This window comes from Saccopteryx leptura, chromosome 13 (genome assembly GCF_036850995.1).
Source record: "Saccopteryx leptura isolate mSacLep1 chromosome 13, mSacLep1_pri_phased_curated, whole genome shotgun sequence".
NCBI classification, from domain to species: Eukaryota; Metazoa; Chordata; class Mammalia; order Chiroptera; family Emballonuridae; genus Saccopteryx; species Saccopteryx leptura.
In genome coordinates this window covers 14,032,545-14,051,057 of record NC_089515.1, presented here as the reverse complement: position 1 = coordinate 14,051,057, position 18,513 = coordinate 14,032,545, and the positions used below count along the sequence as shown (strand labels likewise).

The window sequence follows — 18,513 nt, the reverse complement described above, 5'->3', positions numbered from 1 at the left end:
TGGGCAGATCAGATCAAGTGGAGAAAGAGCAGCTTTTAAGCGGGGGAGCTCAGAGGAAGGGGCGCAATGGGACGTCTAGACAGGATGCCAGGCCCTCCTGCTTCAGCAGCGACACCTGCTCCCTCCCACCAGCAAGTCTTAACTCTAGTCCTTCTCCTCATCTGCATCGTCACCCCGGTCATCTCCTCTGCACAGCACAACACTTGAGGGGGTCTTACCCGTCCCTCCAAAGCAAGCAGTGATTTTCTGAGCGTACTGGCACAGGCTCCCGTCCGGGCAGGCTTCCTCTGGAGGGCCCGCTTCGTCCATCACTCTGCAAGCAGCTGCCTCTCTTCCCGTAATGCCACCCGCCTGAGACCTGCTCCAAATGGAACCAGCAGCCAAGCCCCCTCTCCCATAGCATCTCCATTAATAATTCAGATACTACATAAAATCTGCTGAGCGTCCAGGAGTGAGAGCGCCAAAGCACTCCGAGGACCGAAGCATAATTAGTTTAAGAGACAGCAAGTGGCTCAGGTTACTCTCTGACAATCCTCTCCAAATGGCAAGGAGAGCCGCGCTTGGAATGCCTTCAGGGAAGCAGCGCACACGGGAGTCCACTGGGGGAGGGCCACAGGCATCCCCCGGCTCAAACCCCGTAGGTTAGACAAGGCTGCATCTGTCCCAGTGAGTCAGAGCACTGTTACTGACCTCATATCCCCACCCACCAGGCTGTGGCCTCCTCCAGCGGCCAAAACTTCTCTGTACCCTGGGCATACCCCACACTCCCCAGCCCGTAATCCTTCTCAGGTTCTCTCACTTTCCCTGAAATTCCTCATCTTCTCCCACTGGATCCTTCTGGAAAATCCACTGGTCCTTAAAAATGCTGCCCAACTGTGACCTCCTTCATCAATATTTCCAGAATGACTCCCGCTTGAATCAATTTCTTCCAGTCTCGTCCCAAAGTAGCAGCTCGAACGCTGCATTTAGTATATGCAGCCTCGTAAGATGGTGACCTGGACGCTGTCTGGTTCCCCCTGCTGGCTGGTGCGCTTTGGGAGGGCAGGACTCTTGCTTGGCCCTGTCACCTGTTTCCCTCACACGAGGAGCTCCATGCCTTGTAAAGAGAATCTGACAATTCTCAATAAGAAGTGACTGTGAAATATGACTAGCCAATAGTTGGATATCAAAGACAAAACACATTTCGGTCACTAGGAACTGCTGTCACAGAAGAGGCCAACGCACATATTCTGTGCCAACCTGTCCGAGAACTATTCCCATATGTGCAGCTGAAGGACGCAATTACCCTCCTGCTGGTCAGAGCTTATTATCGAAGTGGCGCTGCCCTGGACGGCTCTAAGTGACAGGCACGTGCCTGAGAGGCCCAGGCCAGCTGTGGCCACAGGAAGCTGTCCCAGTGGTTGGTCATTAGCAGACAGGCTGTCCTTGCTGGCGGGAGAAATAGCTGAGTATTGAGCAGAAAGCCCGGAGTCAGCGTTTCTCCCACCTCTGCTGACCGAGGTGCTGGCTCCGGAGCAGGTGTATGAGCCTGCCTGCTCCTGCTCCCCCCACCCGACCCCCCACGGCCTCCCAGGAGGAAAAGTGCAGAGGGAAGAGTTTCCAGTGGCACAGGGTGAAGTATTTATAATTCATCTCTCTCAACATGGAAGAGCTACCACTCACTCTGGCAAACCTCGTGTTCACTGCCAATTGACTAGAAAATGTCTAGCACCCAAATAATCTGTTTCCTGACTGTGTCACACTCAGGGCCTCTTGCTCACCGGTGTCTTTTCTTCAGATCATTAATCTTTGGACTTTTTAAATGCTGACTTCAAGAGGAACTCCCTGTCCTTTACAGTCTCAAGAAATATGTAAGGTAGATAAGGAATAGAACAGGAGAGCCGATTAAGACCAGAATCAAGCTTTTGTCCACCCTTTGTTTAAGAGAGCTGTCTTCAGTGAGCAAACATTTACTGAGCTCGGACAATGACAGGCCAGGTGTCAGCTGCCTTGATGATGAATAAGATGGGGGCCCCCACAGAGCACGTGAATTAGCAGGGGGCACAGGCAAGGATAAGCCTAACTGCAGCGCACCTTGCTAAATACCACCCAGAGCATAGTTAGAGCAAGCAGAGATGGGCTTGGCTTCGAGATGCTGGATGTGGTTCATGGGGCCTTTTAATTTTCTGTCTTAATGAAAGGGAATTTGTTTCAGAATGAGAAGTGGCTTGTGTTTCTCATTTTACATGGAGAGTTTTATGTATTCCTATTATAGTCCCAACAATGGTACGTACTCGCGCGCGGCACACACACACACACACACACACACACACACACACACACACACAACGTGCGCCCTCTAGGGAGTCTGCAGGGCATGTGTGTCAAATGTGTCCCCCTCCGTGCTGTCGGCCCCATGCTCTGATATTATTAAAGTGCATGAGAAAGCAAGGTTGATTCAGTCTGGTGCAGGTGGGATTATGGAGAATATGATATTTGATCTGGACCTTGGAGAAGAAACACTTACTAAGAAAATAAGGGGATTAGGGTAAGGCAGAAAAGAACATCCAAACAAAGAATACTCCAGAAGAAAGCTTTACTCGGCTCATCCATGCCAGTGGGAGGAGAGGTCAGGAAGCATGGATAAGGTCTTAGAGAAAAGAACCTATCCACCCACATATAACCTAACCACTCTCTTTAGGGCAATAATATAGCATTCCCTTTGAGCAAGCATGAAGCATGCCTCCAAACACTCTGCTCACTGCCACTCTTTCTTTACGGTGTCAGGACCCGGGGAAAACTCCTGACGTGCACCCACAAATGCATTTCTCACCGATTCATTATTAACAGCCTCTCTCTGCATTTGCTTTCATCCGAGTACTTTATAACCATGGCACAGCCCGGTGAGATTTGACGGTGGTCCACTCTACACGGAGCCCCCACATCTCAGGCTGAGAAATGGAGACCCCAGAGACTGCCTCCCTTGAACCTAAACCCAGAGTCAGAATGAGATGTTGAAAGAGAACCTAAACTCCCCAAAGGCAAAGCCAACATTTTTGTAGGAACAAAAGACGCCTTTGGCTATTTTGAAGTTCAGGCTTCAAAATAGTAGAAGGCTTTAGAACACTGTGTTTCAACTGTGGCTGCAGCTATTTTTCTAACAAAGGAGAACTTTCTCTTGTCTTTCCAGAGTCCGGGCTGACCTGGTGACTTTCTACTGTGTCCACTTTCTGGAAGGGACAGTTTATTGGATACAAACTTGGCAGTCTGATATGAAAGATGCCTTCAGGCAGTATCATTGTGCAGACATTATTCCATCTCCTGGCTGCCAATTAAAGATAATCTATTGCAGTGTAGAAAGAATATGCTAGGTCATCTATATCAAACTTGTTCCTTCACATTTTAAATATGTGGATGCTCTAGAGCAGTGGTAGTTAACCTGGTCCCTAGCGCCCACTAGGGGGCGTTCCAGCTTTCATGGTGGACGGTAGCAGAGCAACCAAAGTATAAATAAAAAGATAGATTTAACTATAGTAAGTTGTTTTATAAAGATTTATTCTGCCAAAGTTAGTGAAAATCCGACATAAAGGACTTGGTAAGTAATTATTATTATATGCTTTAACTTGCTGTAACTCTGCTTTATAAATTTTATAAAGTAAAGTTACTTCCCTACTTTATAAATCACCATTACTGTGGAACCGGTGGGTGGTTAGAAAATTTTACTATTAACAGAGATACAGAAGAGGGTGGTAGGTATAAAAAGGTTGACTACCCCTGCTCTAGAGTGTTCATCATGTTAATATAGGGCAAGTGTATTATTTATCAGTAAATAATTTTACATAAATATGCATCTGTTTACTTATTTATTTACCACTAGGGATGCAGAATCAAGAGAGTTTGGAGATCAGAGGTTATTCTCCCAAAATACAGCATAAGAAAAATAATCAGAATGCAACTAACCAGAGATAAGTACTAAATAATGCATGAAACCAAGGTTAAAGATGCACAAAGAGAAACAATGGGGATGTGTACGCTAATGCGTGAGTTCTGGGGTAAGAAAACCTCACTCAAGTCCTGGCTTTGCTGCTCACTGCTGGGCAACTCAGGCGAGGTCTTCTCTTTTTTTTTTTTTTTTTTTCGGAGACAGAGAGAGAGTCAGAGAGAGGGACAGACAGGAACTGAGAGATAAGAAGCATCAATCATTAGTTTTTCGTTGTGCATTGAGACACCTTAGTTGTTCATTGATTACTTTCTCATATGTGCCTTGACCGCGGGCCTTCAGCAGACCGAGTAACCCCTTTCTCGAGCCAGTGACCTTGGGTTCAAGCTGGTGAGCTTTTGCTCAAACCAGATGAGCTCGCGCTCAAGCTGGCGACCTTGGGGTTTCGAACCTGGGTCCTATGCATCCCAGTCCGATGCTCCATCCACTGCGCCACCGCCTGGTCAGGCGAGGTCTTCTCTTATTTAAGCCTTGGTTATTTCATCTATAAAGCAGATACAGTGATAGGAAATCTATTACATAGCTACTAAAGCCTTTACTAGTTCCTAGTACATAGAAGGGCTCTATAAATATTAATTCAAAGACTGCAAAATTCAAATACTCATTGGACTGAAAATAAACACTAGAACAGCAACGGAGGCAGCAGGTTGCTCCCGCGATCCTTACGAGCGGCAGGATGTGTGTGCACTACACTCTCTGCTTACAGGAGGCGCACCGCTGTGATCCAGGCACTTACTACTACTTCGGAATGCAAGCCAAGCACTGCCAGATGTTCAGATTTTTATGTGACATCTCCCAAGTTTCATACATTTGCAACTGATTAAAAAAAACAAACCACAAAAAGGTCTCCACTTCCCCACTGCTCCCCATCAGAAAACAAAACAAAGCAAAACAAAACCTGCTCACAGACCTGCCAAGGCCCGCGGGCTGCCAGTCTGGGACTGATGTGTAGCTATTTCAAGCCTGTGGCGTAAACCATCTCCTCCACCAAGCTTAACCCAAACGCTGTGATTTATTTCAGATACTCGAGAAAGGCAGTGGGGTGCAAGGTGTTTAGAAGCATTGGAAGGTCTCCTATATAAGCTGTGGAATTTTTCATTTGTAACTGCGGGTGTTAATTACGGCATCGCTGCCAGAAACCTCTGCAAAGGTGGCCGTGTATCCTCAAACAACTGCGTGGATGATACTAGTAGCACTTCCGACAGCAAATGGTACCGCTTTTCCCCCCCTTGCCTCTAATACAGGAGCATGTCCTTTCTCCGCTCTATTATTTCGTTTATACTTATGTTATATACTCTTTTATCCTTCCTCAGTAGTAGGATACTATTATACATATTACACTGCAATTGTTCCCCTTCATTTTATTTCGTTTGTGAAATTAAGGTATAATTCGCAGAGAGTGAAAAGCATAAATCTTAGGTTTACAATTCAGTAAGTTTTGAAGAATGCATTCACCCATGTAACCCACACCTGTATCAAAATCTAGGACATGTCTGTCATGTGGGAGGTTCCCTGTGCTCCTTCCCAGTCAGCCCCAGCCCCTCAGCAGAGGCCACCACGGTGTGCTTCCTATCACCATCTCCGCACATTCTAGAACTTCATGGCGATAGAATTATCTAGGACATACCCGCTTCCTCCTGCCTCTCTTGGTCAGCATGTGTTAGCATCCCAGAGCTGATACCATGTCACTGGTTGGGGCAGGCCATGATCTGGGCGGTTGCCTGGGTAGGCAGTATCAAGTGGGAAAAATAGAACCCCTGAGACAAGACATATAGAAAAAGAAAGCCCTGGCCAGTTGGCTCAGTGGTAGAGCGTTGGCCCGGTATGTGGAAGTCCTGGGTTTGATTCCCGGCCAGGGCACACAGGAGAAGCGCCCATCTGCTTCCCCACCCTTCTCCCTCTCCTTTCTCTCTCTCTCTTCCCCTCCCACAGCCAAGGCTCCATTGGAGCAAAGTTGGCTCGGGTGCTGAGGACGGCTCCATGGCCTCACCTCAGGCGCTAGAATGGCTCCAGTTGAAACAGAGCAATGCCCCAGAGGGGCAGAGCATCGGCCCCTACTGGGCATGCCTGGTGGATCCCGGTTGGGTGCATGCGGGAGTGTGACTGCCTCCCTGATTCTCACTTCGGAAAAAGACAAAAACAAACAAACAAACCCAAAAAGAAAAAAAAAGAGTTTGGTGGAAGGAGGTAATGCTGAACTAAGTTCAGGTGTGATAACAAGTCAGATATCATCAGAGCATCCATGGGGTGCTGTCCAGCAGGCAGCTGGGAACACTGCTCTGGGTCTCAGGGGAAAAGTCAGCGTTGAATGTCCACAAAAGTATGAGCTGGAGCCACAGGAGTAGATGAAAGAGAAAACATCACTGGACCATGAACTTCTTAAAAGCAAAGGTGGTCTCCCTCATTTCTGTGTCTGCCTCATAATATTTATGGACACTGGATCTTAAGATGAAGACTTCATGTCAGTTATCTGGGAAAAAAATATTAAAATTTCCCATCTAGACTCAGTTTACTCAAACTGACCTTCTGTACATAAATGCTTGAACTTCTCAGCTTTTTGCACTAACTAAATGGTCCAACTCAGCAGTACTTCCTAGCATTCTAATTAAAGTCACATACATTTTATTGATTAAAATTTCCAGTAACACAGCATAATGCTATTACTTATGCTGCCAAGAAAAGAAGCAGTTTAAAAAAAAAATACAGGCTTCCATTCACCAGAGAGAACCTGAAAATAGAGTCATTAAATTCACTTAAAAGGAGACAAATGTGCAGAGAACAGATTCAGGGGGAAAAAGGACCCCTAAACACTGTTACCCCTTCCACCATCTACTTTATAATTACAAATGTGCACCCCTCAGTAGAGAATGTTCACAGAACAATCCGAACGAGGCACAAGCCGTATTCTGCACAGAGGCAATTCGATCAGCACTTACTGAGCATTTCTTTGCATACAGCTCATGGTAGGTATAAAATAGAAAAACAAAGTACTTCTCTTTTTTATTTGCTGATGGGAACCAGAGTAATCTGTAAAGGCTTCCAACGTAGGAGCTTTCAAAATAAAGCAAACAAAGATAGCCTGTGCCAGGATGAAGTGGGTGGTGGATGTCTTCACACAGGACAGATGGATCGCTTGGAGCTCCGTGTGTGTGCTTGTGTGCGTGCGTGCGCGCGCATGTGTGTGTGAGATTCTTTTATTTGTTTTTCAGGAGGAGAGAATGGCTTGGCAGAATTAATTTTTAGACTCACGCTGGCATATGGAGAGACAAGAGGTGGGGGAGGCAGCCTTGAAATAGAGAACAGAGCAAATGGTAATGCCTGAAAATGTAAAAAGGGTAGGAAAATAGCTTTTTAAGAATAAGATTTGCAAATGACCTGAAAAAGTATCATGTTAGAGTTGAAGGAAAAGTAATTTGATACTTGAAGGACCACGGAGTCCACCAAGTGAACAGAAATAAAGTTAGGTTGTGGAACATAGACCCAAGGGCAAACACACAACCTTAGCTGACCAACCGCCAGCCCCGCCTGCAACCACCTCCTTCCCTCAGTGCTGTCCCGGCTCCTCTGAGGGTTACTGCTCCGTGAAGCCTCTTCTAACTCACAGCTCCCTGAGTCTTCCCCTCTCGGAACTGCTGCTTCAGCCTACAATTTCAAACTTGATTTCTAATTGAGAGTTAAGTTATGTCAAATATCTTTTTAGCTATAGTTTCTTCCATTTCATTTTCTGATATTGAAGTAATACACCTCCTTAGAGAAAATTCAGGAAACACTGACAACTATAACGAAATGGAAATAACACAAGTCTACCATCCAGAACCCACTCTTAATTCTTCCTCATATTTTCTTTCAGTTGTTTCCAAATGAAATTGTCACATTACAAACGCAATTTATAACTCTAGTTTAGCAAAACTTAAACCCATGGCATTCAAATCTACTGTCATAATTTTTAATGTTAAATTTTTAAAGTGCAATATATCTTACATGCACTCAAGTTCACAAATCATGAGCATATGGCATAATGAATTTTTACATGTGCACCCAGGTAACCATCTCCCGGGTCAAGATCTATAAAATTCTTTTTTTAACCTTATTTTTATTAATTTTAATGCAGTGACATTGATAAATCAGGGTACATATGTTCAGAGAAAACATCTTCAGATTATTTTGACATTTGATTATGTTGCATACCCCTCACCCAAAGTCAAATTGTCTTCTGTCACCTTCTATCTGGTTTCTTTGTGCCTCTCCCCTCCCCCACCCCCTCTCTCCTTCTTCGCCCCCTCCCCACCTTCCCACTCCACCCCCCCCCCCGTTACCCTCACATTCTTGTCCATGTCTCTGAGCCTCATTTTTTTTTTAATTTTTTTTTATTTATTCATTTTTTTTTTTTAGAGAGGAGAGGGAGAGACAGAGAGAGAGAAAGGGGGAGGAGCTGGAAGCATCAACTCCCATATGTGCCTTGACCAGGCAAGCCCAGGGTTTCGAACCGGCGACCTCAGCATTTCCAGGTCAACGCTTTATCCACTGTACCACCACAGGTCAGGCCTCTGAGCCTCATTTTTATGTCCCATCTATGTATGGATTCATATAGTTCTTAGTTAGAAAATTCTTAATACCTAATAGGGTTCCTTTGTACCCGTTAATTCTGCATCCCCCTCCTCCCAGGTAACCCCTATGCTGACTGATCACAGTGCATTAGTTTTGCTAGCTTTTGAATTTCAAGACAATTCAGAGAGTATGTCCTCTTCCGTGTTTTACTCCTTTCGCTCAGTATAATGCCTGTTCACTTCATCCATGTGGTTGTGTTCGTAGTCTTTTTTGTTTTTTGTTAGGTGACATTCCATTGAAAGAATACACCACAATTCATTTATCCCTTCTCCAGTTTGGGAACATTTGGGTTTTTCCAGATTGGGGCTATTATAAATAAACTGTTAAGACTATTCTTGTACAAGTCCATCAGTAGACATACACACTCCTTTCTCTTGAGTATATACCTAGGTCTAGTAGATGTTAACTCTTAAAAGGACCATCAGACACTTTTACTAAGGGATTGGTTTCCTTTATATTCCCAGCAGCAATGTAGGAGAATTCAGGTTGTTCCACATCGGCACCAATACATAGTATCATCAGTCCTTTAAATGTTGGCCATTCTGACAGATGAATAATGGTTAATGAAATCTCCTTGGAATTTTAAGGTGTATTTTGATGATAAGAAATGAGGGTGAGACTTTTTTACCTGCTTATTGGTTATGTTGGATATCTTCTTTTGTGAACTATGGATACTCAGCCTCTTTCTTTTTATTATTGATTTGTAGGAGTTTTGATATATATTAGATCTGAGTACTTTTTCAGATAAACATAATATAACTACCTTCTCTTAGATGGTGGCTTGCCTATTCTTTTTCTTAATGATGTCTTTTAATAAATAATTTCTAATTTTAATAAAATTCAATGCAGCAACTTTTTTTTTCTTTCTTGGCAAATGCTTGCTTTTGGTTCTTTTAAATCTTTTTTTTTTTTTCTTCTGAAGTTGAAAACGGGGAGGCAGTCAGACAGACTATCACATGCACCTGACCGGGATCCACCCGGCATGCCCACTAGGGGGTGATGCTCTGCCCATCTGGGGCACCGCTCCATCGCAACCAGAGCCATTCTAGCGCCTGAGGCAGAGGCCACAGAGCCATCCTCAGCACCCGGACCAACTTTGCTTCAATGGAGCCTTGGCTGTGGGAGGGGAAGAGAGAGACAGAGAGGAAGGAGGGGGGGGGGTGGAGAAGCATATGGGCGCCCCTCCTGTGTGCCCTGGCTGGGAATCAAACCTAGGACTCCTGCACGCCAGGCCAACGCTCTACCACTGAGCCAACCGGCCAGGACTGCTTTTGGTTCTTTTAAAGATATCTTTGTTTAATCCATGGTTATGAAGACAGTCTCCTGTGTTTTATCCAAGAAGATGGACTGCTTTATTTTTTATGTTCTAGTTCATTTTAATGCTTGCAAATGGTGTGAGAAGGAGACCAATTGTCTCCAGCCCATTTACTGAAAAGTCCATCCTTCCTGCACTAAATTGCGGTGACTTCTTGGTTATCAATCCAATGACCGTGTGTGTGGGACTACTTCTGGGTCCTATTCCCTTTTATTTCTTTATTTTAAAAAGTTTTTTCCCACCAACACCACAAGGCCATTCAGATTTACTTGTAATCATTTTTTTTTAATTAAAGAAATCTCTACCACATTAACTTGTGCAGCAATCCTTCAATATGCGGTCCTTGCTCAATGCCACCGTTACCGTGATGCGCACAAACGAGCATCCTTACCCTCGTCTCCGGCAGCCTTCCTCCTTACTCACCGTGCTCAGCCACAGTGGCTGTCTCTCGGTTCCCCGAACACGCGGCCCTTGTTCTCGCGTGAGTCAGGGACCTCACGCCCAGTCTCCCCTCTGCCAGGCAGTCTGCACGGCTCCATGTTCACCCCTAGTTATCGGTTAGGCCCCCTGCTTACATGTCACTCTGTCTGTGAGGCCTTCCACAGTGCCCCAATCTAAATTAGATACTCACACTATATATTAACTCCTGGTACCAGTTTGTAATTATCCAATGACCTGTAGAACGTCTGTCTTTCCAAAGCCGGGTAAGGAGTGCCGTGAGAACAGGAACCGTATCTACTGTTTCCCCAATCACCTCACCACTACAACCGGACGATGGTAGCTGCTCAGCACCTATTTGACTCCTTTTTTGTTTGTTTCCATCAAAGAGCAATTCCCTAAAGTTGCTTTTAAATTCTTACTTTAGGCCCTGGCCGGTTGGCTCAGTGGTAGAGCGTCGGCCTGGTGTGCAGGAGTCTTGGGTTCGATTCCCAGCCAGGGCACACAGGAGAAGCACCCATCTGCTTCTCCACCCCTCCCCCTCTCCTTCCTCTATGTCTCTCTCTTCCCCTCCCGCAGCCGAGGCTCCATTGGAGCAAGTTGGCCCAGGCACTGAGGATGGCTCTATGGCCTCTGCCTCAGGCGCTAGAATGGCCCTGGTTGCAATGGAGCAATGCCCCAGATGGGCAGAACATCGCCCCCTGGTGGGCATGCCGGGTGGATCCCGGTAGGGCGCATGCAGGAGTCTGTCTGACTGCTTCCCCGTTTCCAACTTCAGAAAAATACAAAAAAAATAAAAATAAAAATAAAAATAAATTCTTACTTTAAAAAAAGGAGGCATTGTGGACAAAAGTTGAGGCAAATGTATTCAGAGAAAAAAAATACAAAAAAGGTGAAGCAGGTTAGCTGATGAGCAGATCAGAGCTCATGAGGGACCTCTTTCTACACCTTCGCTTTGGCAACTGGACTTGGGGTCAAGGTCCGAATCTGCCATGAGTTCGAGCAAGATGTTTCAGGGAGCTCCAGTTCTCTCTTTTGCATAATGGGACAATAACAGAGTAGCTGAGACAATTAAAGAAGGTAATATGACACGTAAAGACAGTATGTGGGCATGTCACATAATAAGAACTCAGAAATTTTTAGCTCTCTTAATTATTGTTACTCCTAAGATTACTGTGGAAGTGAAGGAGGGAGAAAAGCAAAAACTGTTAAAACCTTCCAAACCAGAAATGTATATGAATGTTCTGAGTGTCATAAAGAGACTAAAAATAAATGTTCCTTACTCATAAAGAGTTTATTGCAAGGCTGTGTCTTAGCAAGTTTCTTGGCAGATCCCAGACCTTCTCCCTCTCTGGGGCCCTCTGGCTATACGAACACATGGCTTTTTCCATGGCTGTCACCTAATGGTAGCAAGTCCCCTTTATCTGCTTGGTGATAACTAGATGTTCCCTGTGTCCCAGGAGTACTTGGGTATCCACAGTCATTCAAGAGCTGTCCATTGGTAGATGGCGCCATGTTGGTGACTCTCAGGCTGAAAGCTACACTGTAATAAAATTATACTAGGGGACAGACATTGTTCTTCACATTTATTTATATATGTAAATATATAAGTATTATAGACTCCTGGTATATACGTGAATATATAATTATCATCAACTCCTGGAATACTTACAATGACTTTAGTGTTTTCATTTTCTAGGGCTGCCTTAACACAGTACCACAGACTGGTTTGCTTAAACAGCAGGAATGCATTGTCTCCCAATGCCGAGGCTGGAAGTCTGAGGTCAAGGTGTCAGCAGCTTTGGCTCCCTCCGAGGGCTGGGAGGGAGAGTCCTTCTCAGGCCTCCCTCCCAGCGTCTGGGAGCAGGTGTTCCCAGGCTTGTAGCTGGTTCTCTCCTTGAGTCTTCACATCGGTTCCCCTCTGTCTGTGTCTGCCTCTGCATCCAAAGTTCCACTTTTTATAAAGATAGCAGCCACACTGAATGAGGGCCTATGCTAATGACCTTGTCTTAACTCGATCATCTGCAAAGACCCTGTATCCAAATAAGGTCACATTCACGGCACTCGGGGTTAGGACCTCAACACACATGTTGCAGGAACACAATTCAACACACATGTTGCAGGAACACAATTCAACACACAATAGTAAGCAAAGAAATGAACTGAAATAAAGGAAAGAGAACTTCCCAAGAGAAGAAAAGAACACAATATACCCAACAAATGAAAAGAAAATGGAAGACCATCAGTTCCAGAGAGAGGGGAGTTACGTGGTCATGTTACCTGGGAAAACGGTGTGTTTCCGAGAAACTCAGGGGATTTCAAATTATCTTGTTCTCAAAACTTCCCCAAGAATTCCTTTTCACTTTATGGCTCACCTTGGGTATAATGACTAGGAATGGAGAATGCTAAGCCCTTTCATGGTGCAGTTTTATTTTAATCACGTATTTAAAATCGGGGGGTGGGGGGGATTTAGTTACCTTGGGGAAAATCCTCTTACTCCGGAGGAGCCTGGGTCCCTCCCTCCCGGCACGTTGACTGACACACTGTGGGCTGTGGCACCCCAGCCCCTCCCCTGCACCACAAAGGGAAGATCATGGTGATCTTCTTCCCTGTCGCATCCCCAGCTCCTACTGCAGTGACTGGTAAATAACAGTGAAAGGAGGGGAAAGAAATAGTACCTTTCAGACCCCCCACTTTCTGTGTGCATTCTGAGATCTCCATCAAGAAAACCAAGAAACCCTTGAGAAAAATAAGCAGCTTTAGAAAACCTTTTTTTTTTTTTTTCTCTGACAGAGACAGAGAGTCAGAAAGAGGGACAGACAGGGACAAACAGACAGTAAGGGAGAGAGATGAGAAGCATCAATTCTTCGTTGTGGCACCTTAGTTGTTCATTGATTGCTTTCTCATATGTGCCTTGACCAGGGGGCTATAGCAGAGCAAGTGACCCTTTGCTCAAGCCAGCAACCATAAGGTCATGTTTATGATCCCATGCTTGAGCCTGTGACCTTGTGCTCAAGCAGGTGAGCCCACGCTCAAGACAAATAGGCCTGTGCTCCAGCCTGTGACCTTGGGGTTTCAAACCTGGGTCCTCAGTGTCCCAGTCTAACACCCTATCCACTGTGCCACCGCCTGGTCAGGCGTAGAAGACTTTTAATAGAATTAAAACTCTTATCCAAGGGGCATTCCTCATCCCCACCTTTTCTACAGCTACATTCCAGATTCTTCAGTATCTGGATTTAGTCAGAAACAATTTGTCAAAGTGCAGGCTACTGACAAGCTGACTGTTTGGAGTACAGATCTCAAGATTCCGAGAGAAAAAACAACAACACTTATTTTCTAACAGTATTCTGAGCTTTTTTCTAGCTTCATATGTGGGGAAATACATGAAGATTTCTAAGGAAAATCTAAGTGAAATAACTGATGTGGAAAAATACCCCCCTGAATTCTGCATATTGTTTCTTAATAGTTCAAACAAAACATCCCTATTAATCCCATTTGTTCCTTTAAACAAATCTAGGTCATGCCAGTCAAATAAAAATTTTTAAGTGGCATAAAATCAAACTATTTTAATTAGGTATTTCTTTCATTTTCTTTCTAAACCTTTTTTTCTCATTCTCCAGCTAAATGAAGCATTAAACTTCTTAGTAAACCTGTTTTCAAACAGGCTTTACAGAGCAAAAATAATTTGTAGCAAGTAATACTTTTGAAGAGTGAGGAGTTTTTATTCAGACTGAACCACATTAACTTGCTGGAAAATTTATCTATTGAATGCACCGTTTTATGACTTCATCCCTAAAACATATCTTGTTAAGCTAAACTAATCTTTATTGCCTTTGAAACCATTGCTTCTTTTTCAAAAAGTCTTCAATAGCTGATCTTATTTTTTTCAATACTCTGGACCAGTAGTCTACAAACCACTTTCTGCCGTCTGGTTTCACAAATAAGGTTTTAATGGAACACGGCCATGCCTGTTCATTTATGCGCTATTCATCACCGTTGAATAGTTATAACAGAGACCATTTGGCTCACAAAAGCTAAAATAGTTACGATCTTGTTCTTTGCAGAAAAAGCTTTGGGCTAGTCACATGAAGTGTTCAAATCTTGTATTTCTTAGCTTTTTGCTCTATAAACATCTTATTCAGTGGTTTCATCCGAGCTCATTTCCCCAAGGATGGTAATAAGGTCCCTGTGGGTCACAATTATCTTTTAGTTTTTTAATAAAAAAATGAAAAGTGTCCGGGTAACTGGACGTAAGCCTTTGACTTCGTCCTGGGAAGTGTTTATTGGTGTCGATGCTAATGCTACTGTATAGGAGGCGGGGCGGACTACATCAGTGGCCCTAATTTATCACCTCTCCTTATAGCCAAGCCCTCTTTACAATGCCACCCACTGTGAACCTGGGTGTCACCATGTGACTCGCTCTGGCCTCTTCAATGAGGAGGAAATGACAGTGTGGGAAGTTTGAGCTTAGCCCTCAAGGGATCATGTATGTTTTACTTGATAAAAAGAAAATGAATCAATAAAACCAATAATAGTAGTTATTCCCTAATTTTGGATGGTGGTCTAAGGGAGCTTGTTGCCTTTCAAATTCTTACCAGAATTTTTACAATAATAGCTTATTCTTCCATGATTTGTATAATAAAAATTTTTTTAATGAAAATATACACATTAAGATACAGTGACTGAATTAGAATCAAGGCCTTGGATTCCACAGCACTATGCAACAATTTCAATGATTTGGAAGCGTCTGGGTTTCTCCCGTGGCGCTATAATTGCTAATTATATAAGCCATTCATTACTACACAGGAGGTACGGTGCCATACGTTTTATAGGCATCCTCATTTAATCCTCACAATCGTACAAAGCAGGTGGTACGATTAGCTCCATTTTATAGATGTGGAAACTGAGGCTTAGAGAAATTAAGGTTAACTTGCCTGAGGTTACACAGCTGATAGGTATTAAAACTGAGATGTGGACCAAATCTCTCTGTCTCTCATGCTCAAGAGCTTACCATTGTGTCCAGAAGGAATGTGCTTTCCTTCTGCAAGTCCACAATTATACATTTATCTTAGAATAAGGTAACTTTGGCCCTGGCGGGTGGCTCTGTGAATAGAGCATTGTTGTGGCGTGCTGAGCTAGGCACACACGAGAAGCAACCAGTGAGTGACAACTAAACAGAAAAAGTAAGTGGAACAGTGAGTTAATGCTTTTCTCTCTGTCTCCCTTGCCCATCCCCTTTCAAATCAAGGGGAAAAATTTTTTTAAAAAACCCACAAACTTTGAATTTCACTAAAGAATAGTCAGTTTAGCCAGAGGAAAATAAATCCCCAATCCCTTGTGGCTTGGGCAGAGAGGAGGGACAGAGGTGGTTCTTGAGGCCCAGAGGCATCCTGTCCCCATGCTGGAGCCATGGTACCAAGTGACCGGCAGTCAGAATGTGCCCCTTGAAGCCAGTGGGGCCGCCTATATCCCAAGGAGCCCCCAGGCCTTCCTAGCCAGCGTCCCCATCACCTCATGTGACTACAGCCTCTTACATCTGGTGCTCCAGTCCCTGCGTTCTCCACCTGCCCGGGGCCTCACTCATTTCTCATGCTGGCGAGACGCCCAGCCCATCTTTGGCACACACATACCAGTGGTCCTTCCAAGATTATAGATTCTAAATGACAGAGGTTTATTCCAAACAGCACCTAGCTCAGTGTGTGCCACCTGCTGAGAGATGCTTAGGAAATGAATGGTAACAGACAGCACGCTAATAAACTGCTCCAATGCCAAGTCCAGGGAGGGCCCAGTGACACATCAGCACACCCTCCCTGATGAAGCGACCAGTTAGAGGCAGACTAGTACAATGACAATGCCTTTAAAGTAAAAAAAAATATGATATATAGACATGGGTGAGGCCAAGAGCCCAAAAGTAAAATGGGTAATGAAATTCATTCACCTGTATGTGTACTTGAGTGTTCACATCGCCAGAGATGCCTTATATGTGAGAAATAGAGAGAATAGACTATTTATCCCACGTTAAAATAGTCAACAGAGGTGTGCTTTTCATAAAATAGTACCACTCACTGACACCGTGACCTTTTTCCAAGAGCAGGGTGTGTCCCATTTCACCTTCTACCTCCCTAACCCGCTTCAATTCACAGGTACGCATGAGGTCTGGTTCCCCGTCTATTATAAAGGAGAGTCATTCCCTTCCTGAGTAGTTTCTATTTCCTTCAGGTCTTTAAGGACGCCTGGTGTGGTGACAAGCCTGGGGGCCCTGTGAACAGCTGGCTGTGGGGGAGGGGAGACTCAGACAGGCGCTCTCAAGGCCTGTGCTAGTAACAGTTGTACGCAAGCCCAGTGCTCAGGGGTCCTCGGGCGTGTCCCTGCAATGCCACGCTCCAGTTGACCCACCGATCACTGACCTTGGCAGAGCTCATTTGTGACGGCAGCGGTGACAGCCTGTGCAAGCAGAAAAACCTGTCCTGTCCAGCATTCCACTCTCTCACCCGAAACCTAAAAAGTGCTGATCAGCATGTTGTATTCCCCCCCTTTGGGGAAATGGATGGCCTTTACAGATAGGTCTTGCTAAACTCCAATGTTCTGAATGAATACTGTGACTATCACGCCAATCTTTAGAGAATATCAATAATGGAGAAGTGCCTGTCAGCAGTTAGGTTTTAATATAAAATACAAAGCTGGGTATCTTATATGCCTCCATTAATCGTATGTAAACACGGGCTCTAAGCATAGCCTTTGGAGCAGAAGGCAGTAGATCTCCGTATCAAAGACTTACACCAGCAGCCATCTAACTAGCTCCTGCCTTCAGAATGAGCCCGGAGAGGAAGGACAGGAGGTGCACTCTTATAACGGGGGATGGGTGGGCCCTTGAAGGCTTTGTTGCTTTAACGCATCAGGGACCCAGCGACAAGAATAAGAGACACACTTGCAGCATGGCCAAACTTTTTCATTATATGTCTTTTCAAAATATCCATCTATTTAACACAAAGGTAACATATATTGTCAATATTCCCTCTGGAGAGCAGAGTAAACCCCTTACATTGCAAACATAAGGTGTGCCTGTTTTTAAGTCTCAAAATGATTCACCAACTTCCAATTTCCTGAGATTCAGGTCACCTGTTGAGCGGTACAGGGATGCTCTCTCTGTAGATTCTGGCTGGCAGCAAGTGGAAATATGCCAAATACCTTAAAAATACACCACGGAGTGGAAAAGAGGAAAGTAGTAAAAAATGGAGAAGAAAAATCTCTTGTCTGTCCATTTTGACCACTAAAAGATATACTTAAGTGACTTATTCTGCTTATAATCTCCCTGTCACATACGATTTTCCAAACCCTGTCCCATCTTTCCTGGAAATCAAAACTAAAGCCCACTCTTTTTATAGTGTAAGTAAAACAGAGGCTTTGAAATTGATTCAAAGAGAGACATACAGACATCTTTAGATATTCTAATTCTATCTCTAAGACCTCTTTTAGTTAGAAAAAACCTTTGAGTCACAGTTTACAAAGTGAAAATACCAGTCATATATTAATCTAATTAACACGCACAGTGTTACTATTACAATTCAGATTCTATCGTCCAGGAGAGCCAGAGTGTCCAAGGGTCTCGAGGCCTTTGTGAATATCAGGGCACATCGTCCCTTAGAAAGAACAGGGGAGGAAGAAGCTGGGGCAGAGCTCTTGACTTCCTGCCCACACAGGGCCACTGGCAGCTTTAAATTTTATTATTCTGATGTTTGTCAACTTTTGTCTTCCCCATAAATGGCAGAGGCAGATCAATTAATGTGAAACAACATTTCCAGATTCTTCTGTCAGCACAGTCTTTTAAAATAATGTCCGTTTTCAGGAGAAAGTTTTATGGCACCAGAAACCACCATGAATTATTCATTAGTTCCAGAGTGTGCCAACCTGCAGTTCTTTTGTATCTCTCAGCAAGTGCGTACATGCTCAGGGTAGCATACGGGCTCCCACTCCCGCCTGCCCGGGGAGGGGGGCAGACCCAAGCCAGCGAGCCAGCGCACTGGAGGTCCTGGGAACCTGAGCCCAGTGGGCACTCGGAAGTGAGGGTGGGAGGGGACAAAGCGGGGCTCCTTCCCTGGAAGTACCCACCTGCTTACTCTCCAGAAACCAAAACAAGTTACGATCTCTTATCTCAAGGGGTCTAGTATCAAAA

The 18,513-nt window shown here is 44.5% G+C and overlaps 1 protein-coding gene across 15 annotated transcripts in view; it reads right to left on the bottom strand.

The window, feature by feature from the left end:
• The window catches only part of ABLIM1 (actin binding LIM protein 1), a 277,495-nt gene that overhangs the window by 189,873 nt on the left and 69,109 nt on the right, over window positions 1-18,513 (bottom strand). The gene's annotated exons all lie outside the window — the stretch shown is intronic.